The sequence below is a fragment of the Balaenoptera musculus genome, chromosome 4 (assembly GCF_009873245.2).
Source record: "Balaenoptera musculus isolate JJ_BM4_2016_0621 chromosome 4, mBalMus1.pri.v3, whole genome shotgun sequence".
Classification (NCBI taxonomy): Eukaryota; Metazoa; Chordata; class Mammalia; order Artiodactyla; family Balaenopteridae; genus Balaenoptera; species Balaenoptera musculus.
The window spans coordinates 117,490,162-117,504,205 of NC_045788.1; the positions used below are offsets into that span (position 1 = coordinate 117,490,162).

The 14,044-nt window shown below is 32.6% G+C and overlaps 1 long non-coding RNA gene across 2 annotated transcripts in view; it reads left to right on the top strand.

The window, feature by feature from the left end:
• The window catches only part of LOC118894947, a 370,967-nt gene that overhangs the window by 17,719 nt on the left and 339,204 nt on the right, over nucleotides 1-14,044 (top strand). For both annotated transcript variants that reach the window (XR_005019794.1, XR_005019795.1), the window contains exon 2: nucleotides 9,473-9,532. This is a non-coding gene — a long non-coding RNA (uncharacterized LOC118894947). The remainder of the gene's footprint in view (nucleotides 1-9,472; nucleotides 9,533-14,044) is intronic.

Consider the following 14,044-nt stretch of genomic DNA (forward strand, 5'->3'; position numbering starts at 1 on the left):
TAAATTACATTCAGTAAGAATTTAATATTGCTCTAAAAATGAATGCCTCCCATATCGCTTATATTTATTTAATGAGTAGATTTCTGAGCTGAAACTTTGACATTTTCCTGTCAGTTTTAAGTAAGTTGGGCAAATCAAGGTATGGAAATTGGACATATACAGTAAATTAAATTATTTTCTCCCTGGTAGGATTTGGTTGCTTCTGAATATATAGCAGGTTCTGTAATACCCAGAGGTCCTTAGTTCCAGTAACACTGAGGATGTAGTAGATGTTTAGCAAACACATGTAATTAGTTAAATTGAATTGTACATATGTATATAGTGCAGTCTTAAATTATGTTAGGAGAAGAACATGTTTGGTTTAGTGAAACAGATTTAGTCACAGTACAAAGCCTTAGACCTGACGACTTAAAATGTATCTTTAAATTGGTAGAAATGCAGAAGAACATGGCAGGTTAGAAATGATGGGATGATAACTTAGATTTGATTATAGCAAGATTGAGCTAAGCAGCTGTTGAGATTGGATAATGATATGTGAGTTTCTCATCAGGCCTGTAACATGTTTCCACTAATACAGATTAAGAATGTCTGGATGAACTAAAATCATCCCTGTGGCTTTTGCATAACATAATTAAACCTTGCTAATGCAAGGTACTTTTATTAAGTGAAAAATGATGTTTATAAAGCTATGGAAATGGCTACAAGATCAATTGAACTAAGGACAAACGTTGGCACTCATAACAGTAATGCAAAAAAAAAATTATCTATTTTTGTTATATAGAGTTTTCAGAACACAGAGTCTTGTTTATGTGACAGGCACATGAAGGATGGTTTCAATTATGCTGACCCTCTTGCTGGAGCTTGTGCACCAGGTGTCCAGACCACAAAGTGGAAAATGCAATCTTTGTCTGCTTTACTTAAATACAGTACTGAGATCAGCCTGTCTTTTAAGTGCCTGATTGCTATTTAATTACAGAGAATTTCTCTTTAAACAGAACAACCCAACAACAACAAAAAGACAATACAGCACTCATTTCAGAGTCTCCTGCCCCTTCCTATCACATGGGAAGAATGTGATATATCTAATAACCTTATACTGCTGGGTTTATTAAGTGGTAGTCATTATCTGTTTTATAAAAGCTATCTTTAACATATCTAATGGGAATATTTCTGTTGACTAATAAAAGCCAACTAAAACTATGAATGCAAAGTAATCATGTTCATTCTTACAGCGTTTTTATGTAAGGATTTTAAAGTAACCGTGATGTGGTAAAAAAAACTGTTAATCTAGAGTGAAAAAATGGGAATTCAAATTCCAGCTCTGAAGATGTGGCATGATATCTCTAAGCAAGTTTGTTAACTTCTCTGAGCCTAGATTGATCATCAGTAAAATGAGGCTAATAATTCCTACCCTGGTGGGCTGTTGAGAGAATTAAATGAGGTGATTTATATGAACCACCATCTTAAGAATATATTGATTGAATCTGATTTTGAGAAATGATTCACAAAAAATCTCTCAAAGGAGGGAATATGAAATAGATTAAATGATATTTTTGAGAAAATACTACATTTGAAACTATCTTTTATTTATAAGATTCTTAATTTATCTTTAATTACAGAATAATTGTTTCCTCTTCTTTTTATCTCCTTTAAGTAAATTATTTAGCTATCTCTTCTCTAATATTTTGAGAGAAGGTGATATTTTTTAATATTATTTATATACATACTTCTGAAAGTGCTTCTTATTTTTTCTTAAGTCCTTTTTGAAGATTTAGAAAAGCTTTTTTTATCTTTCATTATCATATTTCACATCTAGTATTTTTGCCTTTATTAATTGTTTTGAATAACCTGGCTCATGGGCCCGTTTTCCTTGCCCTTAATTTTGGTAAATAAGGACTGGCTTAGATATGTAGGTGATTAACAGGTCCCAGATATTTATACTACTAGGTGTATTATTTAAGAGAAGGCAGAAACATGAACCTGACAATTAGCAAACCATCAGGACCCTTTTATCTCTTTCTTCACCTCTAGCCCTTCAGCAAGCACCTCCATGGAAAATAGATGCTTAAGATGTGGCTGAAAACAGGTGTGAGAACTGAATGGTAGCATAAATTTGGTCAGTGAAACTTCTTAAAAACCATGATAACTTTATTAACCATTTATTTCCTGTCAGAGGTTACAGTAATGTAGATATAACACCAATAGTTTTGTTTTTCCACCATTCACATTTATTTAGCACATTCCATGAGCAGATAAGTAGGATAAGTTAGGTAAAGTGATAAAAAGGAAAGGAAGACCATATCTTACAAGTATTTTATTTTATAGTATGACAATAAATATAAAAATATAGAAAGCAAGATATGAACAGAGGCAAACATATTGCAAACTATTATCAGAAAAGAACTATTATTCTTTTCAGTAAGTTTTGTACTTAACCAATTAAGATTAAACATTCATTTTGAAGTAATTGTTTTACCTTTTAAAAATACATTAGTGCTGAATAGTGAATTAATATGAACTCATGTCACTAAAAAGAGACTGTTTTTTTGGCAAGTGCTGTACTTAAAGTGCAGTTTTATTTAATAAATATCATCCTTAACCGAAAGACCTATGTTCTATTAACCAATTGTCCGTACTTATTGTCTAAATGCAGTTGGTAGGTATTAAAGAACTGAAATAATCAAAATGTAGTTGGTTCATCAAGAATTATTGGAGGAGGAATTTTCCATTATAGTTTTTAAACACATTTTATGAAGTAGCTCTTTACACTGGGTGCTTTCATACTTAATTATCATTGTTATTATTCCAATTTGAGATTGGGAAACTGAGGCTGAGAAAGATCAAGTCGTTTTCTGCAAGTTAGTTTTTCCAGCCTAATGATTTTGTAACTACACCCCTAGTGGGTGAGAGTTCTAAGAAAAACTAAATCCTATCCTTTTTCAATCTGAAATCTACCAGAAATTTTTGTTATCTTAAGAGTTTTTCTCTGACACTGAAGAACTTATAATTACTGATATTCTTTCACTAGACTTATTCTTGAGGAATATTGCTTAGAAATAAAGCTAAATTAATATTTCCAGAAGAATAAATAAATAACTTATAAGTACATAAGTTCACTACATTTATATAGTATGGATATATCATAATATATTAAAACATTCCCATATTATTAGATGTTTATATTGTTTCCATTACTTCATTATTTCTAACAACCCTGCAAGAAATACCACTGTTTTTTGCCTTGTTTTGCAAAAGTGGAATTGCTAGTTAAAAGCTGAATTTTAAAATCACCCTTCAACAATTTTCTTGACAGTTTATACTTCTACCAACAATATCTTTAAGTCTCACTATTAAGAGAAAATGCAAGACATAGATCAATACATAGAATTAATCATATGTATGTTAAAAACCACATATGTAATTTTGTAACATAATAACTTGAATGATGTACACTAAACTCTTACCTCTAGAGAAAGGAATAAAATTGAAGAACAGGAGGAAGGGAAACTTTCTTATATCAAATATGTGTGTATTGTTTGAATCTTTTGCAATTAACATAAGTGTATACACTGTATGTATTTTAAAAATTAAAATAGAGACTCAAATGTAATTAATGTAGAGGTACAAAGTAAACTTCAGAGTTGTAATATGATGGCATTCAGATTCAAATAATGTCTGGTGTATTTACGGTCAGAGACTCATATGTACTAGCATGTGAACTTATTTCTGTAGGTAAAAATGGTAAAATAATAAAACTATCTCACTTTCCAGAACAAATGATTTCCATCTGTACCACTGGATAAGTGTAGTTCTGACTCAACCACATGAATAACATTACATATGTTTTGAAAAAACATTATGTGCTGAAGACCTGAAGCAATTCACATGCTTTGCCTATGGTTAGCTTGGCAATAAGAAAACAAGACAGCTAACACGAATTTTAAGCCATATCTAGAAATAGTGCCAATTGGATTTAAGCTGAACATGCAGTTTATTTCAGTTGCTTTCCTTCTCCTTAAACTCTGAAGTTCAAAGTTTAACTTGGAGTTGTTTTCTTCTCAAGTTTAGCTGTAGCCAAAGTCCATGAAATGGCTTATGTCTGTCAATAGTTGACCTAATAGATTTGTCCTGTGTTGACATTTTGTTCTTTTCATGCTAGACAGTTTATATAATATAGGTGTATTATTTCAGTGAGCTCTACCTTAAAAATGAGATTAGAAAGTAATCATGGAGAGTTTTAACAATTATTTGGAATATTAGGGGTTTTTGTAGGGTTTTGGGAGAAATCATTTGCACAGTAATTAATTCATTATTCTTCTTTATTCATTCCTGAATAAATCATTTATAAATGATTTATTTATAAATCATTTATAAATGATTTATTTATAAATCATTTATAAATGATGAATAAAATAAAATGATGAATAAATCATCAATCATTTATTGAACACCAACCATGTCAGTAGGGTTATCAAGACAAGACCAGTAGAGTGAGGTTAGAGGCATGAAATTAATGAATTCCATAAAATATTAGAGTTGCTATATGAGAACTTAGTACAAACAGGAGTAAAATAACCAAGAAGAATCCCTTCTACCAGGATGATCAAGGGATATTCATTTAAGTGGGGAAGGTCCAGCAGAATCTGGATGGATAGAGAGATTATTCATGGGTAGAGATGGGGCCATATTTCTGACATAATGCACTTTGAGAAGAGGAAAAAGAAAAAAACATCAAACAACAGGTCTGATATATGCTACTGCTAGAGCATGTAGATAGGGTTTGGTGAGAGATAAGAATGAAGATAAGGAGATAAAGGAGGGGTCAGATCTTGGAAATAATCAGAAGCTGCACTAAATTCCATGGACTTTTTCCTTTGGGTAGTGAAGGCATTTTAAAGGGTTGTAAGCAGGAGAGCAACTGGGCTGTACAGTTTTGAAAGAGACCTTTGGAGGCAGTGCAGTGGAGGAATAGGGGAAGCACAATAAGATGAATGATTCATTCAGGTAATACTGAGACATAACATAAAGCCAGAGCACATTGGGGGTGGAGAAGGGTTGATGCAGGATTTGTTAAGGAAGTGGTATTGACAGGAGTGGGTCAGTGATAACATCTGGAAGATGTGGAAAATGCAGTAGCAAGTGTTGATTCTCAGGCGAGTTATGAGTCAATGAGTGGATGGTGATGTTACCCACCACAGGAATAGAAGGAGAGGTTTGGGAGTGAAGGTAAGGAGCTCAGTGTTTAGCCATGCTTTGTTTGAAGTGTATATGGGACAGCCAAGTGGAGATGCCAAGTAACCAGTTGAATATGTGGGTCTACAGGTCAGAATACAGAAGTGGATTAAAGATACAGATTTGTTGGTCATCAGCAGTTAATAAATGGAGTGTTAATATTACTCATGGTGTTGAGAGGATAAAGAATAAAATTAGCAATAGTGATGTGAAGAAACATCACATTTAAGTGGAGGAGCCAGAAAAAACTTTTGCCGAAATAATCCATAAGTATCACAATTAAGAGTTTCTTAGGGACCTTTGTGAGGTCAGCTTCAGTAATGTAGTGGAAGTGGAAACACCCACTCAGTAGCACAGTAGAATTAAAAATAAATGGAAAAGTTCAAATGAACAAGTTCATATTCTTTTTTAAGAAGCTGAGCTGTGAAAGGGAGGGGAGGACATTAACTAGAGGGGCTCACAGGATAGAGAGATGTATTAACTTGCCAAAATAAGAGATATATGAGCATTATTAACGATTTGTGGGAAAGGAGCTGGTAGAGCCAGAGGTTGAGAATATAGATATGGAATTACTCAAGAAGCATCTCAACACGATGCAGCAGAAATGGGAAGCTGGCTATTGTCCTTCCTATCAAGGAAACAGTGATTGATAAGGAAGAAATTATAGTATTTGACAGAACATCTTGTTTACCATGACTTCTATAACAAGTATTTTTAAACCTACATAGTCAAATGGCCAAAACAGTAGTCTTTCCTCCCATTGTCCTTCTGCTCTGCCACACACAAGTATGTCTGTCTCTCTCTAGACCTGTTTTTAAAAAAAGCACTACAGTCTACCTCGTTACTCAAGCCAAAAACCTGAGACATCCTCTATTCTCTAAACAGTTCGTTCTCCAGACATCTCCACTGCATCTGCTTCTGTCATTTCCACTACTGCATTCTAGTTGAAAGCATCTATATGTTATGCTTGCACTGTAGATAGTCTTCTAACTTTCTCCCTGCTTCTCTAGAGCCATCCCACCCCAACTCCTGCATCTGTTCTCCACTTAGCAGCCAGAATAATGCCATTGAAAGGTTAATCAAGTCATGTTATTCTCTGGCTTAAACTCTCTATAACTCATAGTGGGCATGGGTACATGATGACTACTATCATCATTATTAGGATTTTCCTTCCCCTTTCTCTTTTAGTGGCCCCTTTTCTTTCCTTTATCTAGCAAAGACATTATTAAAAAAAAATTGGTCATCTTATTTCAAACATACAGTAACTGATAAACTTGTGGCAAATAGAGTTAGCATCAATGTGGCTTGTTTCTGTCATAAGCACTTGGCCCCTAGTTAATGCCTTGTTTGAATGAATGGGAGTGAAACATTGTTTCTATCACATGCTTTATTGGACTCACCAATTCCCAGTCATAAGTAAGATAATACTTATAAGAGATAATCTTTGACACTTTTTTCTAATCAGACGACAGATAATATCAATGCATGCACCATTTGTTTCAAGGATATGAATAAGAATTAAGTTTTTAAGTAAAGAAAGAAATAGAACAAAAGAAGGACACTCTGATATTTGATATTTTGAAAAATTCAAGTCTTACAACCAAGATTTATATAATGGTAGTTATTAGGAATAAGAGCATAACATAGGACAATAAGCTGTGAGGTTTTTCTTAGGAATGCACTAAATTTAATTCCAAAAGTGGAAGGCACTTCAGAAAAACCTGTAGAGATCTCATCTACTGGAAAAAGTTTACTCCAAGGAAGGTAGAAAGAAGTTGGCCAAAGATAATGGTTACAAACCTTGGTGGTGCAATTGATTATGTTTCCTAAATGTCATAATTCTGGAAAGATAGTATCTTTATTTTTAAAATTTTTATTATTATTTGTTATTATTAGTATTTAACATTTTAAAATTTTATATTGGAGTATAGTTGATTTACGATGTTGTGTTAGTTTCAGATGAATCACAGCAAAGTGATTCAGTTATACATATATATAATCTGTTCTTTTTCATATTCTTTTCCCATATAGGTTCTTACAGAATATTGAGTTCCCTGAGCTATACAGTAGGTCCTTGTTGGTTATCTATTTTATATGCAGTAGTATATATATATTAATCCCAAATTAGGAGTTTGAAATTAAGATAGTATCTTTAAATGTTGGATGGAGTTGGTCACTAGAAGCAGAAGACACAGATTTCAAGTTCAGACAATTCTGTGAATATATATATATATTACATATGTATTCAATAATAATATATATTATTATAGTATTTTATATATTAGCATTTTATTTTTGTGATATCTGCCATAAAACGCCCCTTAGATGCTAAGTTAATGAGAATAAAAGAAATTCTTCTTAGCTTAGCTGTGAAGTTGTGGAAGACCTGGAGCTAGTAATTAAGGAGTATTAACCAGCTTGGGTTCTACCAGTAATCAAGTATGTGACCATGGGCCATGCTCTTGTCACCTCTTCTTTAAAATGAAGGGAACAGTTCTCCTCAGGCTTCCTCTGATGTGTCTATTCTACAATTTGATTTTTTTTTTTTTTTTTGGTGAAGTGATTCACTAATTCAGTATATTGAATGTCATATTAAGGGAGTCTATGGGGAATCTGAAAGTTAACTGCTAAAACAGAAGCATTCTTAAGGGACCTGAGACAGTAGCCACATTCACAGACTGGGCTGTCTATCTCAAGGGAACCTAACCAATAATCATTTTATATTTAGTAAACATTTTGTATATATCTGTGTTAATTGTGTTAATTTTAGGCAGAACTGTAATTTTAGGCAGAACTTTGGCTCATGTTTAGTACGTTATTTTGGGCTCCTTTGTTTATATTTCAAAGTCGTCACGATAATGCAACTAAACAGGAAAGTAATTATATCTTATTGGTAGGAGGCATAAAAATGGCAGCAAGAAAGGTGCTTTAGTAGTCTAGAATTCAATCTTTTATGCTTAAAACTATGTCATCCTATTTTGCAAATGCCTCCTACTAAGCCGAAACACTGAACTCATTACTAAATATGAAACAGTAGTTAAATTATTTGCAGAACGGATCTCAAGGTCTTTATTTTGTTCTTCCATGTGGAATCTATTTACTCATTTGCACATGTGGAACTTTTAACTCTACAGCATGCTTTTAAGCTTCATACTGAGTCTGAAAGTTGAGACAGATTCAGATCAGTAAGCAAATAAAAGATTCCCTTTAAAATAGTCAATGGAAAAAATGTATTCTTTTCAATTTTTGAAGGATCTGTCTTTGCACAAAATATCTATCTACATGTCAAAGATATTCAGATGTTTAGCTATGTATTTTGTGGGACAAATGTATTTCAAGGGTTAAAAAAGAATATTCATTGGAAAGCAAGCTTGCCTCACAATAGAACTGCATTCTAAAATCTTGGTATCCTGGTTATATTTGCATTCTATATCATTTATATGGATGGAAATGTATATTCAATACTTTAATGAGTAAATATAAGTAGAATTAAGTTTCATGAAGGCAGGTCCTTTATCTATCTTGTTCATTATACAGTGCCCAATTCAGTGCCTGGTATATATCAGACCCTTAATAAATGTTTTAAAATAATACCATGGAAAAATATAACTAAAGCCTTGAGATTTAACATCTGGTCATTAGTACTGCCTCTAAGCTAAGATCTTAGCCAAGCCATTTCTCCTTCACTGGGTCTCATTTTCCTCATCTTTTAAAAATAAAGATTTTTTTTTTTTGATTGATGAGTGGTCTCCTGGTTTTATGAAAGTACTTAGCAATTATAGTATATATCTGAATACCTTGTAATCCCTACCTTAAATATTTTTCCGCAGGTGATATAATTGCCAAACTTATCAATTAGCTCATGGATGTAAAAATTTCATGATATAGATTTTGTCCTATCACACTAAAACACCACAATGCAATTTTACCCCACAGAAAGTTTGCATTGAAAAATAAGAACAGAGTGGTGCAGCCTCTTGACTTTAAGTGAAGTATAAACTCAGAGTCAGAATGAATTATTTCTCATGCACTAAGGTGCATGAAAGGTGGTGTGTGAATAAATAAAAGGGCATGATACTTCCTGAGTTTAGACAATATTCATATTAAATGAAAATCCCAAGTCTGGCTGTATCCTTGTGGAAATTTGGAACTGGTATACTCAAATATGTGGAATTAATATATTATAAAATGCTGTATAGAGTGTGTGTTACTGATCCTCCTCAATTGCTCTCATTTTCAGATCTTTAGGAATTTTACTGGGATAATTGTCCAAATGAAATTCGAAGCATCTATCCAAATGGTAAGTAGAACTATTTATTATATCACCATATTTTTTCATCTGTAATTAATATAATTTTCTGAGTATTGAAATGAGAAATATGAATTACTATTCTTCACTCATATTTTAAGTCTTTTTTTTTTAAAGGAGAATTGTGAAAGAACTTGCTTTTCTTTTTAAATTATCATACTGGAATGCAAATATATGGCATGTAAACTTGGGGACTATTGATAACTCTCTTCTAAAATCTGGAATAAAGTAGTGTCTGGAAATTAATAGATCTGCTACAAGCAAATATAGATAGGTAGGATTGTATATAGAAATATACATATGAAGTTCTTTTTCCAGATAATTATGTTTATGTTCTTATATTAAAATTATAAAATATAATGTATGGGCTTAAATAGATGCATAAATTCTGTACCTCATACATTTTGACATCTGAGTAAACTGGTCTAAACTTACTCTGGAATCATCTTCATTAAGAGTTTATTTCCTCAAGTTTTGAGATGGGAGAAATGAAGTCATTATTCTTCTTGTTTATAAGCACTTGGCAGGAACTAAGGACTGTCATCCTTGAAACTTGCTTCTAAAGTTTGTGGTCATCATGGTGTTAGCCAGATGGGCTCTTAGTCCTTTCACACTATTGAATATTAGGGAGATGTCCAAAATACAGATAATTTTACCTCTGACCTCATGACACAAGGAAAGTGCTTTAAAATTGCATTTATTATATTTTCTCATTACACATATTATATTTACAATGGACAGATATTAAATGAAGATAAATTTAAATAAGAACAAAACAACCATATTCGTACCACCTAAGTATAACCAGTTAACCCTTCGTATAAACCGTGAATGTTTTCAGTATGTGAACACACATCTTTTTGCAGGAATTTGAAAAGTGAGAGGGATAACAATGTAAAATTTAGTTTAACCCCATTTGCCCCCAAATGACTCTGCAACCTGGGTTTGAATCACTTGCGCTCTGTCTGCATGACTTTGGGCAAATTCTTACTCTCTCTGGGCCTTCCTTTCCTTATAGGAAAAATGGAGCTAATAATCCATACCTAGTTGATAAGTTTGTCTTGAGGATTAAATAAGTGAATACAGATAAAGTGCCTAGAACAGTGCCCAGATGTTGCAAAATTATCCATAATATTTTAATTTTTTTTTCTGCAAAGTCAGGTAGATAATATAAATTTGTACATTTTTTTTCTGTATCCTGATACTTCATTTAGCTCTTTATTAGTTGTGATTATTTTTCAGTTGGTTCTTTGTGGTTTCAGGCTGAAAATCATATTATCTGAAAATAGAAATGATTTAGTTTATCTTTTCCTTTTTAATGTCCCACACACTTCAAAATTTCAAGTTCACCACTTATTGTCTTGACTACAGCTTTTAGTTCAACGTTAAATAACGGTGAATAACTTCTTCCTAGTTTTATTGGGAATGACTCTCATGATGGTATTAAAGTATGATGTTGACCAAGTTTTATTCCTTTTCATGTTAAGAAGTTATCTTATTCTTAATGAACTAAATTAGATCAGAAATTTCTGTTGATGCTCTATAAATCTTGAGATATACAAATATTTTTTGAATCTGTTGAGAAGATGATTTGGTTTTCCTTTTCTTCATCAGGTGACTTGCTAATTTTATGTTATCCTTGAATAGCTGGAAGCTTATTCTTTTCTTACATACTTTAGTTCAATATTTCTTTAATTTAAGAGGGAATTTGAAAGAATGCTCAAAAGTGAGGATGGTCTATAGTATTTTTTTATTGCTTTCCTTCTTTTTGGTACTGTTAAGGAAGTTACATTTACATTAGAATCTTTACAATATTCTCTGTGGATATATTTTCTCTTTTCTAATTTGTTAGTTCTGCTGAATACCTAATCTATTTCTCATTCCATTTTTTAAATTCTGAGATTTATTTCTATCAAAATTTTTCTAAGTGTATCCTGGATTGTTTATAATAAGGTTTTAATATAATCAACTTTTTTAAATGTTTGGAGAATGTTTTAAAACAATATGTAATCCATGTCATATACTAAGTCAAATAGAGTTCTGTCAATTTAACACAAGTAATCCTATTGCTCAAATTTCAATATTCTGGACAGAGATGGGGCTAGTTTGTGCAAATTCTACTGGACAGAGATGGGGCTAGTTTGTGCAAATTCTTAGAAAGCCCAAGTGATTCATTGGATTTACACTCTAGGCACAAAGCTGCCAAACATAAGCTGGTGAATTATATGAGTCACACTTATTTAGGAAGGTGAGTCTTTCGGGAATGGGAAAGATTAACTACAATGGGGGTAACACTAGGGCCAGAGATAAGAATTAAAGATCTATTTAGATCCAGCGTTAGGATCTTCTAGGAATCTGACTTTCAGAAATACTCTCTTGTCGAAAAAGGAAATGTTTAATATCCTTGTTCTTTCCCAAGGCTATTCCCTCTATATTCCACTTTTCCTTCATCCAGAAAATTTACTCAATCAGATTTTCTTCTCAGTACTTTTTGACCCTCTATGACAATAACCTGTTAAATGTCTAGTATAATAGCTTTGTCTGGTGAGTTCTCTTATTGCCCTTCCCTTTTCTTTTTAACATTTTTACTGTAGCTTGTAAAAGCCAAGATAAATTTCTGCCAGAATTTGATATTCAGTGTTTATCCAGCCAGCCATCAAACATTTAGTGAAAATCAGCTATGCACTAGGAACTATGCTAAGAAGTAGAAAATGCTGTCTTCCAGAACAGCTAGAATGCTTAACCCCTATACTCAAGAGATCTTAATCTTCTGCTTGAACTCACCAAGGTTCAGTATCTCCAGTTGGCATAGTATATTTTTAATTTGATAACCCAAAGATACCTAAAACTTTAATAAGCTCTTTCTCTCTAAACTGCACCTCCTACCATTCGTGTCCTTGTTGATTTCAACTTACTAGACTCTTAATATATAATCTATATTGAATTATTATTTTATGCTAAAGTCTTTGTCCTACCCCTAACTGACTTTCATCAAAATCCTATTGATCACATCTTTACATTTTCCCCAAACTTCTCTTTATCTTTGTATCTATTACCTTAGTTTTAGAACCACAAAATCTGCTCCTTGATTTTTTTACAACCTCCTAACTATTTCTGTATTCTTCCTTCTCTTGTCCACCAACCACAGTGCCATCAAGGTTCTTCCTGAAATTTGTGTGGAATTAATGAGATAGTCACCCATTCAAAAATTTTTATGACTTTGCATTGCTTAGAGGAAAAAGCCCAAACTCCTCAGCTTGCCATTTGATTTTCTTCACAACTTGGTACCAAATTCATTTCTTCTCAATTTATTTGCCATCCCCTCTCCCCACTCCAGTGAATTTAATCACATTTGATTACTGTGTATTGTGGTTTCTTCATATTTAGACCATTTTCTGACACGTAGAAGGTATTCAAATGGTGTTTGCTGATCATTATTTTGAGAAGACTCAGGTTTATAATAAGCAGGAGCTTGTGATCTCCTGGGTGGGTGAGACTGAAGAGATATTGTTTAATTTGGTAACTTATGGGAGCCTTTGAAGTTTCATATTAGGGGAATACCATAGGAATGGGAACCATATATGTGACTTAGAAATGATCTAGTCTGGGCTGTGTTTTCTGGATGTTAAATTGAGGCTTGAAGTATCAGAGATTTTTTCAGTATTATAGCTACAGCTGTTTAATACTCTGAGATTGACTACTTCCAAATCTGTGGAAACTAAAGTAAACCATAGTTTGAATCCTGAGTAAGAGTTTAAGAGACATGATGAATTGTAACTATTATATGATGCAAGTAGATTATCCTGGTTTGATTCAAAATGGTTGTATACATAGACCACCAAATAATTCACCTCCAAGTCTATATTATTATGATTTTTCCTGATATTCATATTGAAGTGTTTGTGATTATATAATTGTCAGTGTCCTTTGTTTTGAAGAATGTAATTGGACATTTGATTCTTAAATTCAAAGAGTAAGGCTGAGCTGGCTAGAAATAGGAAAGTCATGAGGATGTCATGGAAAATTTGAGATGGAGAGATTGACATCAAGACTGAATGAATTTAGCAGTTATTTCACACAGCTTGAATCAAGTAGTTGTTTTTGTTCTGCTTGTCTTCATCATATGAAAAGCAGCCAAGCTAGGTTTTTCTTATGATATTTTTGTTTAGTTAAAAATTTTGAACCAAATGTTAAGTCTCTGTAATTATCCTTGATAAATTTTAACTGCTTGGTCTTAGTCACTTCTTTCCAAGTGTCAAGGTTTGTTAACTCTTAATAGTGTCATATGTAGTATATTTCACACACATTGTCAATGACACAGTCTTTGAACACTTGTTAGATTGTTTTGACTATTTCAATAATGAAGCAAACTAAATTGAATGTACTATGGTTGCACTGATTTATCAACCACTGTTGAAGAAAACATTATTCTCAATTGACTTAGTTACTATCAAGACATTCTTTTCCTATATCTTGGGAAGTAAGAAAATCTTCAGCTTTCAA